The following is a 12,280-nucleotide window of genomic DNA, read 5'->3' as shown; positions in this document are numbered from 1 at the left end:
CTTGGGTTTTCCGAAAACGACCGATAACATTAGCCCCCCAAGTTCGTCGCTCGGGAGGTGTCCCAGCGATGAACTTTTTGTTCTTCTAGTTGGGTGTTTGAGGAAAATATTTCCCATGTCTTGTGACCCAGAGGAAAAATCTTTTCCTCTTTTTCTTTTTTTTTTTTTTTAGGGGGCCGCGCGGCGCGCCCCGTGCGTGGGGCTGGTTCGCCTTGCGCGGGAGAACTCCGACTTTTTGGAGTTTTTTCTCCGATTTTGCTCCTTGTGGGAGTAGGATTTCGACTCCTACCCCCCTAGAAGTCTATAAATAGGCCTCCCCCCTTCTCTTAATTCCTCACTTTATTTTTTTTCTCTCTTTTCTACCCTTGTTTTCTCTTTTACGCTTGCATTATGGGTATCCCTCCCCTTTTCTCAACTGAGAGTCCCGAGATTGATTTCTCTCTCTTGTTTCAGGGTTCTGAACACGCAGAGGATGATCTCTTCGCGGGATTAAGGGAAGTTCCTCTGCACGTGGAAGAAAATCCAAGCGGAGTAGAGCAGTGGCTGGAGGAAGGCGAGCCGGGTGCGACCGTTCCCGCTGCTCAGCCTCACGAAGAGTGCGCGCCAACTGGGCGCGATACAGGTGGGGAGTTTGATCATCCCGCGTCCGGGGAACCTGCCCCTCGCCTCGTGATCAACTTAGTCGGCGAGGGGGTTCGTGACAAAGCCCGCCTCGACGTGCCGCAGTCCGACTAGGACTCTCAAGGTGTGCCGAGAGATGTTACAGACGCGGATGTGGTGACTTCGCTAGAGTCGGTTCTCGACGAGATTGACTGCGTGGACGACTTTGGTCCCGAGTCTGAAGATCCCGGAGGTGAGTCAGAGACATGTCCGGGGGCCGAAGGCCTCGCATCGGAGCGTCCCGAGGTACCGTCGGCGGCTGCCGCGGTTGTGTCGGAGGGCAGGGGCCCTTCCGTGGAGCCAGGGGGTTCTGAGCCCGAGACCCCTGATGTAGAGGCGTTAGTATCGACGAGGTCGCTTGCTCGGACGGAGTGGTATCCCGAGGAGGGCTTTGCCGCTCCCGAGGACTTCGATTGTTCGGGGGTCGACGCTTCGAGCTCGCTCACCTACCGGACATTCGTCGGTCTCCGGGAGGCATTCGCCATTCCGTCGTCCGTGGCGCTTCTCCGTCCCTTACAGGGCGACCGTCCTTTCCGGCCTCGTCGTGGATTTGCTGCAGTTTCAGTTGCAAGTCTCAACTGCGGGTTGCGGCTGCCATTTCAATCCATCGTTCAGCAGCTTCTCGCCCGTCTGGGGGTGCACGCATGTCAGATGAGCCCGGCATTCTACCGCATAGTGGTGATGTGCCACATGGAGTGGCATTGCCAGACTGAGCGGGTAATGACCGTGAGTGATTTTCGCAATCTCATCGCGGTCTTCCCTGCGCCCGGGCAACCCAGTTTCTTTGTGGCCCACGATCGCCGGAATACTAAGCTGATCATCGATTCAGAGAAGTATAATCGACGACCATGGGTGTGGGTCTCGGCGGAGGCTTTTGGCGATGCGCCGCTCCGGTTCGGCCCCTTGTCCGAGTTTTCTGCTAACGCGGGGGCCGACGACCTCGACTTTGTGAAGGAGATCCGGGGAATGTCGGAGGCTCGGAAAGCCGTCGAACGATTTCGTTCCCCTGAGCTGATGGCTTCCACCAGGTGGTTCCCGCCATTTCCACCTAGCCAGCGGACCGAGAGTGTCCCTAGTGCCGCATCATCTCTCTCGAGTGGCGATCTTCAAGGTATGTCGATGTTTCACACTTCTTGCTTTTGTTTTTAGCTTAGGTTTTTGACTTTTGTTGCTTTTGTAGTCTCTTCGGCTAGGGCGAGGGCTCGAGGGCGCCTAGCGAAGGCTTCTCGGGACCCGAAGTCGTTGGCGGCGGTCCGTTGTCGTATTGCTGCTCAGAACGGTCAGGAGAAACCCGATACCGATCATCGGACGGGGAGCGGTCCTCGCGCTTCTTTGAAGCGACCCTCCTCCTCGGCTTTACCAGACACGTCTTCGGACTCTAAGCGCGTAAACTCGATGGTCGACGTGGAGGCTGCGGAGGTTAGGGGGGAATGTTCCCTGGGCCTTGCTCAATCTTCGATGAAGATGTGGAAGAGCGTCGTGGCCAGCAGCGACGTGGAATTCTTTCGTCACGGCGTTTCCGATGCACAGAGAGTAAGTTTCCCTTGCGTCGTTTGTGACGAACCTATCTTTCGCTAACCTATCTTTTTGCCTTCTCAGGTGCTTGCTCGAGCGACCCGGGGCGAGAAGATCCTTCACGACCTCATCAGGCGGATGAGCCGTGCCCAGGAAGAGCTTGCTCAAGCGAAGTCTCAGCTGGCCCACGCCGAGCGAGGTTCTCACTCAAAGGCGGAGTTTGCGAGTCTCCGCGAGCAGCTTCAGGAGGCTCGCGTGGAACTGGGAGTTACCCGCGGCAAGTGCGACCGTGCTCAGGCGGCGGTGGCGAAGATGGCTGAGGAGCTAACGACGGAACATCAAGCCCTCGAAGTGGCGACTCGATCGACGGAGGTCTTCCGGAGCGAAGCGCGGGACCTTCGACGTCAGTTGGAATCGCGCACAGAAGAAGTTGGCATTCTTCAGGGCCAGCTTACATCGAGCGAGGCTGCCCATGTTCGTGCGGAGCGTAAGCGCGACTCCTTGGCGGAGGAGGTAGCTCGGGTCACCGAGGAGAAAGCCGCGGCGGAACAGCTTGCGTCCGACCTTCAAGACGACTTTGATGTCGGAGTCGAGGAGGCAAGACATGCGGCGGCGGTGGAGTGTCGGGACGCCACAGCTACCGAGAATGTTTCTCGGGGGGTCACCTTCCACTTCTTCGATTCGCTGTTCCCATCACTCGACGGGGCCGATCCTGTAGACGACGATCCCGCCGAGTGACCTTTTCCTTTCTTTATTTTTCTCGCGCAAGTGTTTAGCGCATGCTTTTTAGGTTTTTCCATTCAGCGCACCTGTTTTAGCGCTTGCTTACTAGGATTTTTCCCTTTAGCGCACTTGTCTTAGCGCATGCTTTCTAGGATTTGAGGCAGTTGCCCCTTTCTTCTATGAGAAGTTATTTATTTATTCTTATGAATGTTTTCGCACATTCATCTTTTATGGCATGCTTAGATGGTCAATTGTTTGTGTCAATGGTTTTGCCCATCCTTTCACCTCAGCAGGATACCTTTTCAAACACGCCAGTCACTTGGATGGTTTGCGTTCTTAAGTATTTTCAACTGCGAGTCAGCCATGCTACGTAGGCGCCTTACGTGTGCCGGATTATGCCAAGTGGACGTCTCAGGCCGCGCCAGGTAGGCGTTTTAAGCGCGCCATGTAGGCATCTTGGATTGCGCCATGTAGGCGTCTTAAGTGCGCCATGTAGGCGTCTTAGGTTGCGCTATGTAGGCGTCTTACGGGTTGCGCCTTTACGTGTCTTACGTGCGCCATGTAGGCGTCTTAGGTTGCGCCATGTAGGCGTCTTACGGGTTGCGCCTTTACGCGTCTTACGTGCGCCATGTAGGCGTCTTAGGTTGCGCCATGTAGGCGTCTTAGGTTGCGCCATGTAGGCGTCTTACGGGTTGCGCCTTTACGCGTCTTACGTGCGCCATGTAGGCGTCTTAAGTGTGCCATGTAGGCGTCTTAGGTTGCGCCATGTAGGCGTCTTATGAATTGCGCCTTTACGCGTCTTACGTGCGCCATGTAGGCGTCTTAGGTTGTGCCATGTAGGCGTCTTACGGGTTGCGCCTTTACGCGTCTTACGTGCGCCATGTAGGCATCTTAAGTGCGCCATGTAGGCGTCTTAGGTTGCGCCATGTAGGCGTCTTACGGGTTGCGCCTACGCGTCTTATGTGTGCCATGTAGGCGTCTTAGGTTGCGCCATGTAGGCGTCTTACGGGTTGCGCCTTTACGCGTCTTACGTGCGCCATGTAGGCGTCTTACGTGCGCCATGTAGGTGTCTTAGGTTGCGCCATGTAGGCCTTTTACGGGTTGCGCCTTTACGCGTCTTACGTGCGCCATGTAGGCGTCTTAGGTTGCGCCATGTAGGCCTTTTACGGGTTGCGCCTTTACGCGTCTTACGTGCGCCATGTAGGCGTCTTAGGTTGCGCCATGTAGGCGTCTTACGGGTTGCGCCTTTACGCGTCTTACGTGCGCCATGTAGGCGTCTTAGGTTGCGCCATGTAGGCGTCTTACGGGTTGCGCCTTTATGCGTCTTAGGTGCGCCATGTAGGCGTCTTACGATTTTTTGGTGGAGCGTGTTCTTTTGAGAGTTTCCTTACCATAGCTAGCCCCCCCCAAGTTTTTGGGTTATAAGTTAATTGTTGATAACCGGAAAACTTGCATAAAACGGAATTTGAAACGGAAAACTGGAGTTTTATTACTTTTGCGAAAAACTTGCGAGAAAATTAAAATCCTAAAACATTGGCTCGCAGGCCTTATTGAAAATGGGAAATGAAAGCGATAAAAATGCGGGGGACGCTAGCTACTGGTAGTACTGCCTCAAGTGGTCCGCGTTCCACGGGTGGCGAATCGGAGTTCCGTCCGTGTGCTCGATGTGGTATGTCCCGTCGTGAATGACTTTGCGGACTCTGTAAGGGCCTTCCTAGTTCGGGCCTAGGACGCCGGCGCCTTGGACTTGTGTGTTCTGGAACACTCGTCTGAGGACGAGGCTTCCGACGGCAAAGGTTCGCCTTTTGATCTTGGAGTTGTAGTATCTTTCGACCTTGCGCTTCTACGCGGCGAGGCGTCTGAATGCTTCCGCTCTCTTTTCGTCGATCAGGTCCAACTCAAGGCGCATGGCCTCGTCGTTGTCCGCTTCGTCGAATGTATCGATTCGGAACGTGGGTATCTCGGTTTCAATTGGAACCACGGCCTCGACCCCATATGCAAGGGAGAATGGCGTCTCGCCGGTGGCGTTTCGCGCGGTTGTCCTATACGCCCATAGGACGAATGGCAATTCCTCGGCCCAGGCGCCTTTCTTGTCTTCGAGCTTCTTTTTCAGGTTGCTTTTGATAGTCTTGTTGACTGCCTCGACTTGGCCGTTGGCCTGAGGATGACGCGGCGAGGAGAAGGTCTTGCTGATCTTCAATTGATCGCAGATATCTCTTACTCGCGCGTTGTCAAATTGTGCTCCGTTGTCGGTCACAATCGAGGCGGGGATACCATGCCTGCATATGATGTTTTTTCAGATGAAGTTTGTCGTGTTTGCTTCAGTTATTCTGGCAAGCGGCTCGGCCTCTACCCACTTAGTGAAGTAGTCGATGGCGATAATGGCGTACTCGTATTGCCTTGGCGCTCTAGGGAGCTTACCAATGATGTCCACGCCCCACTTAGCAAAGGGACGTGGGACAACGATGCTGCTTAATGGGGTCGGGGGCTGTCGCGGAATTTCCGCGAAGCGCTGGCATTTATCGCAACGCCTTGCCCATTCGCAAGCATCTCGCTTCATGGTAGGCCAGAAATAGCCTTGCTTAAGCGCTTTGAGCGCAAGGGAAGTTCCAGCGGCTTGGTTCCCGCAGATGCCCTCATGGATTTCGCGGAGGACCTTGGTCGACTCAACGCTATCGAGGCACCAGAGCAGCGGTGTCGAGTAACCGCGCTTATAGAGTATGCCCTCACGGAGCGTGTATTTGGATGCTAAGGCCCTCAGTTTATCGGCTTCGTTGCGGTCTTCGGGGAGTTTCCCTCTTCGCAAAAACTCGACAATTGAGTCCATCCAAGTGGGCTGAGAGGCCACCTCTATGGTCCCGACTTCGTCTCGGGAGACGGATGGCCGTGGGAGAAATTCAACGGGTACGGTCCCCAATCCATCTTCGTCGATGCCAGATCCGAGGCGAGCAAGCGCGTCAGCCTCCGAATTTCGTTCTCTTGGGATTTGGTGAATCTCGAACCAAGAGAAGGCATCGAGTTTGGAGTTTGTCTTAGCCAGGTACGCGACCATGTTAGGTTCCTTGGCGGTGTAATCTCCTTTAACCTGGTTTACGATCAACTACGAGTCGCAGTGTATTCGTAGGTTATGGGAGCCGAGTTTCTGTGCCAGCTCTATCCCTACAATGAGCGCTTCGTATTCAGCTTCATTGTTGGAGGCTTGGAAACCGTAGTGAAGGGCGTATCGCAGCTTTTCCCCGTCGGGGTTAATCAGGATTACTCCGGCGCCAGCCCCCGAGCATTAGATGCTCCCGTTGGGTCTACCTTCCTTTTCCGAGTTAGCGCATCGCCGTTTAAGTCGGCTTCCGCTCTTCCCATATCGGGAGTATAAGAGAATTCTGCCACGAAGTCGGCTAAGGCCTGCCCCTTTAAAGCCATTCTTGGGTGGAACTCAATCCCGTACTCGCTCAATTCTTGGGACCAGATCGCCATGCGAGTCGATGTTCCCTTTTGAAGAGCTTTACCGATTGGATGCTCAGTTCGCACCGCGATCGGGTGAGCTTGGAAGTATGGTCGTAGATTCTTTGCTGCCGTTACGAGAGCCAGAGAAAGTTTCTCAATCTCGGTGTAGCCGTTTCCGCGTCAAGTAAGGCTTTGCTCACGTAGTAGATCGGCCATTGGACTTTGTTTTCTTCGCGGACAAGGACGGCACTTATAGCTCTTTCAGAGACAGCGAGATACACGTATAGCGTCTCGCCCTCTCTCAGTTTAGAGAGGAATGGTGGGGACCCAAAGTAAGCCTTCATTTCTTGGAAGGCACTTTCGCATTCGTCCGTCCACTCAAAGCCGTCCGTCTTCTTCAGAGCTTTGAAGAACGGTTGACACTTGTCGGTGGCTTTAGACACGAAGCGTGTCAGAGCGGCAATCCGACCGGTCAGGCTTTGTACCTCTTTGACTCGTCTTGGCGACTTCATTTCAAGGAGTGCCTTGATTTTTTCCGGGTTCGCCTCTATGCCTCGTCGGCTGACGATGTAACCGAGGAACTTCCCGGATTCAACCCCGAATACGCATTTGTTGGGGTTGAGCTTCATTTTATATCAGCGGAGGATTGTGAACATCTCCCTTAGGTCGTGTACGTGATTGGTTGCCAGTAGGCTTTTAACGAGCATGTCATCCACGTACACTTCCATCGTCTTGCCGATTTGATCGGCGAAGATCCGATTTACCAAGCGTTGGTACGTTGCTCCCGCGTTCTTAAGGCCGAAAGGCATGACCTTGTAACAGTAGAGACCTCGATCGGTGACAAAGGTCGTCTTAATTTGATCGGGCTCGTGCATTCGAATTTGGTTGTAGCCTGAATAGGCGTCCATGAAGCTTAGAAGTTCATGGCCGGCCGTGGCGTCCACCAGTTGTTCGATGCGCGGGAGTGGAAAGCAGTCCTTAGGGCAGGCTTTGTTAAGATCTTTGTAGTCTATACAAATTCGCCACTTCCCGTTGGGCTTTTTTACCATTACCACGTTGGCGACCCACTTGGGGTACTTAGCCTCTCGAATGAAGTTTGCGGTGAGGAGTTTCTCGACCTCTTCATTTATGGCCAGGTATCGTTCTGGGTTGAACGTCCGTCTACCCTGCACTTTTTCGGCGACCTTTGGGTCGTCGTTCAATCGGTGCACTATTACCTCGGGATCGATTCCGGGCATGTCCGCATGAGTCCATGCAAAAACATCCTTGAATTCCCTAAGGAAAGCAGTAAGCTGAGTTTTGATGGCGAGTGGAAGTCGGGTGCCGACCTTTACAACCTGATCAGGCTTAGACTCGTCCAGGACGATTGGCACAAGATCATCGGAGGTTTCCACCTTGAGTCTTTCGATTTCATCACGGGGGTCAAGTTCTCCGAACTTCCTTGCATCCCTTGGGTTGCATGGGTAATCGTCTTCCAGTTGGAAGATTGTGTTGACTGCTTTTCCTGCGGATTTGCCATCAACTCCTTGCACGTAGCATATTTTGGCTTGGGATTGGTCTCCAGCCATAATGCCAATTCCCCCTTCGGTGGGGAACTTCACCAGTAGGTGATACGTGGAAGTGATTGCCCTTAGCCGGTTCAACGTGGGTCGCCCGATGATTAAGTTATAAGGCGACTCCTGATCGACCACTAGGAATGGGACCATGTGAACGGCCTCGATTTCTCAAGGGGTCCCAAAGGTGACCGGCAGGTCGATAATGCCCTCGGTCATAACCTTTTCCCCAGTGAACCCAAACAATGGCGTTTGGGTCGGAGTCGGGCGCAGCCCCCCGAGCTTCATGCGCTCTAGGGTGGACTTGAAAATTATGTCGGCAGCGCTGCCGTTATCGATGAGAACCCTTTTCACCAAGTTATTGGCCACTTGGGCCTTGAGCACGATCGCGTCATTGTGTGGATGCACAACTCGCTTGGCCTCTTCATTGGTGAAATACATCGTCTCGTGAGGCACGGACGGAGGTTCTTCATATGTGAAGTTGACGTGCATAGCAGCGTCTTCTTGAGACACGGCCCTAAGGAATTTCTTCCGTTGTCGGGCTGAATCTCCATCTTGTGGACCTCCCAGTATGGTGGTTACCACGTGGAGTTGTGGGTTGGCGTTGGCAGTAGCCGTGGTTCGGTCGGCAGAAACGGCTGTTCCTCCTCCTTGACCAGACTGTTGTCTGTTCGCGATGGGGCCCGCAACGCTAATCATGCGTAACACGAACTCCTTCAGCTCACCCCGTTGGATCAAAGCCTCGATTTGCCTTTTGAGGTTGTAGCATTCCGAGGTCAAATGACCGTATTCCCGATGGAACTCACAATACCTGGATCGATCGCGAGTTGCGGGATCCTTCTTCATTGGAGCCGGGGGCGTGAATTTGTCACGTGCCAGAGCCAAGATCCTTTCTGGCGCTGTGTTCAGCGGCGTGAATGACGAGTACCCTTTGAAGTTTTCCGCAAGTCGCGGTTTTTGAGGTACAGGGGGTTGGTTGCTAGAAACCTGGTTCCCCTTGTTTAGCCTTTTACGAGGTTCGTTCTGCTCGCGGCTAGGTTTTCTCGACGGCGAGAGCTTTGATTAGTGCTCTTGCGGCTGTCGAGGTAATCTTCGACTCCCATGAAGGTCTTAGCTCGAGTCATTAACTCGGCCATGGTGGAAGGGACACGGCCGACGACAGACTTGAGGAAGTCACTTGTGCGCAAGCCTTCTATGATAGCGGCAATTGCGTCACTGTCATCAAAGCGGTCGACCTTGTTTGACTCTTCAGTGAATCGGGCGAGGTATCGTCTAAGAGACTCGCCACTCTCTTGCCTGATTGACCACAGGTACATCTTGGTCTTCTTTTGGACCATAGATGTAGCGAACCGGGCTAGGAACATGTCCTTCAGGTCTTTGAACGAGTGGATGCTTCCTGGCTTTAAGTTCTTGAACCACTCAAAGCCGGGTCCGGCGAGGGTCAAACTAAAAGCTTGGCACATGGCGCCAGGAGAAACACCCTGCATCGTCATCCAGGTTTCATAGTGCTGGATGTGGTAAGCAGGATCTGCTTTCCCATCATAGGGAGCGAGGTTCGGGAGCTTGAAATTCCCCGTACAAACCTCAGCCAGTATCTGAGTAGTGAAAGGCGATGAATTCTCCTCAACGACCCCATAGGCACTTCCACCTATTCCGTATTCTCGGAGATCTCGCACCTCATTTTGAAGGTTGTGGATCATAGTGACCACATCGAGACCGGTCGTTGGAGTAACCCCTTGATCGGGAGGAGTCACTTGCAGCCTCTCATTAGACCCATGTCCTGCGCGGCGGTTCCCGTTAGTTGGGGCTGCCAGCGGGATATTGGGTCTGGAGCTCAGTCGCTCTCTCAGATCATTGCCATGCCCAATGCGTTGACAAGTGAGGCGGTCCCTAAGGTCAAGGCTAGTCGTACGGAGGCGCCGGCTTTGCTTGCAGCGGTGCGCTCTCCGCGCGCCTTGACTTTCCGCAACATTCTCCCTCGGACCTAGTCGGTCGAGAGCTGAACGTCGGGAATTCCCCTCTTGAGAAGCTGCCGGCGCATCGCCTGTTCGGGGTAAGGGATTCGACGGACCGGCTTCAAACACGGCGGGGAGTCCCCCGTCCTTCGTGAGAGAAGTCTCGATATCCTCCGATTCACCAATACCCTCGTAATCAGGGTCGCGGTCGCGGCTTTCCTCGTTGAGGTTCTCAGGATCCCCGTTGGGGATTATCGTGTCACGCATAGGTTGCTTTGCAGCCAGTCGGCTGTGGTACCTTGCGTTCCTCGCCTTTAGTTGGTGGATACTCTCCTCTAACTCCACGATGCGGTCGTCCCTGCTATCAGGAGATGGAGATGGTGAGCGGGTCGAGCTCTCTTCGTGGAGCGACTCTTCGTCACCATGCGCTCGGGAGCGCAAGAAGTATTTCTTGGTCCCAGTGACGTTTTCGGGGTTGTTCACGCCCTCAGAACGTACGGGTGGTTGGCTACTCATCGTTTCTCAAGTTCGAGAAGGTTGAGTTCGCAGAAGAAAAGAAGAAGATGAAAAGAAGGGATTTCGGGCTGAATAGGTCGGGAAGTCCCCTCCTTCTAGCGCCAAAATGTTGTCGCGCGAAAATGAACAACTATTGAAAACCTCGGGCGGTTCGATCCAAGGCCGGACCAAGTGATCGCACCCGGGCCAAGAGTGTGAACTCGATAGTCTCCAGCTAGGGTTTTCTCCGATCAACCCGCCTCTCGGGAGAGGTAGGGGGTGAGGAGGAGGAGTGGCCGTGCCTTGGTTGTCGGCTGCCTACGTACCCGTGCGTGGGATCAGGTCAGAACGTAGTTCAAGCGTGTAGGACGCAGTATGAGGCGCGGAGCCTTGGTGGAGAGGCGTACTCGACGAAGGAGACGGGGCGCGAGGAGTCCTCGGCACCGTCTCAGAACTTCAAAGATCGCGCACGCGTCTAGCGTGTTAGACGGCGAGGGGAACTCTAGTCGAGAACCCTAGGGGCGTGCTTGAGCGCCGGAGAACGTTCGGTCAAAGGGAGCGATGTCCAGGAAGTCCCCGTGAGTGCTTCGGAACCTTTGAGAACGGGGGAGAGAGAACACAGTCTGCTTCAGGCCAAATATGGCATCCAGAGAAGCAGAGAAGAGTAAGAAATCGAGCGTGTCGATAGGAGATGAAGAGAATTTATTGAATTGAATAGGATTCAATGAGATGGCTTTCCCCTCAATGGGAGGGGGTTTATATAGGTGTTTGGGAGCCTTAGAATGTCCCTTTTTCGTCCATGTGGGACTAGGAACGCGCGTGCCATCAAGTGGAGGCGCACGGCGCGTGCGGCGCACAAAGCGAGGCGCACAACGCGCGGCGCGCGACGCGCGGCGCAGGGGGCGCGGCGCGCGGGTCACCAGGCGCGGCGCAGGATGCGCGGCGCGGGCACGTCCTGGCGCGGCGCGCTGCCTGCTGCACGGCTGGCCGGCGTAGCGTTCTGTGCGCGCGGTGAACGGCTCGTCTTGCCGGGCTTTTGCGGGCCTTCGAATACCATTCTTCCCACGTGAAATATGAAAGTTTCCACTTGACGAGAGTGACTCGACTCGAGGAGCGAAGCTCGACTCGAGGAGACTGACTCAAGGCTCGAATCGAGGAGCGAAGCTCGACTCGAGGAGACTGACTCAAGGCTCGACTCGAGGAGCGAAGCTCGACTCGAGGAGACTGACTCAAGGCTCAACTCGAGGAGCGAAGCTCGACTCGAGGAGACTGACTCAAGGCTCGACTCGAGGAGCGAAGCTCGACTCAAGGAGTCAAGAGTTTTGGCGAGGGCTTGAAGACTTGCCGCTCTTCAGGACCTCCGGCCTGACCATCGGCCCTTTGAGCGACGTGCCTTCTTGGCGTCTCGGGTTTTCCGAAAACGACCGACAACAGTGACCTCATGGACCCAAATGAACAAAGCTTGAGCTAAACACTTCGTCTCAAAAGTTCACAAACCTTTTCCAAGTTTAGCTTAATGCCAACTGACTCCACTAAAGAGTTGACACTGAAAATCTCTCGGTTCAAATGAATTTATTTTCTACTCAAGAATTCAACCTAATTATGATGAGCGGATCCACTGAATATTATCTATGTTTACCCTTCATGAATGTCATCAGCTAGTCGGGATTTACTAAATTACCATTTTACCCTTCTAGCTGTTATTTCCTCAACTCCTTTGTCGCTTGTGAATAAGTTAGAAACAATGTATTGACGAGGAGCTAACAAGTCACATTGTTTCATCCAAAAGAGTCAGGACTCAATTTGGACACTGGCCAGTTCATTTATTCATACTCCAAGGAACAAAGCATGAGGTGACATACATTGCATTTCAGCAATCTTGTACATGAATTCCATATCTATGAGAACTTCACAAAGTTACTCATGACATTCTCACAA

This window comes from Urtica dioica, chromosome 2 (genome assembly GCF_054948205.1).
Source record: "Urtica dioica subsp. dioica isolate 48M chromosome 2, U.dioica_male_clone48M_v1_H2, whole genome shotgun sequence".
In the NCBI taxonomy this organism is placed as follows: Eukaryota; Viridiplantae; Streptophyta; class Magnoliopsida; order Rosales; family Urticaceae; genus Urtica; species Urtica dioica.
The sequence above is the reverse complement of the archived record's forward strand: the minus strand, read 5'-3'. Positions refer to the sequence as shown.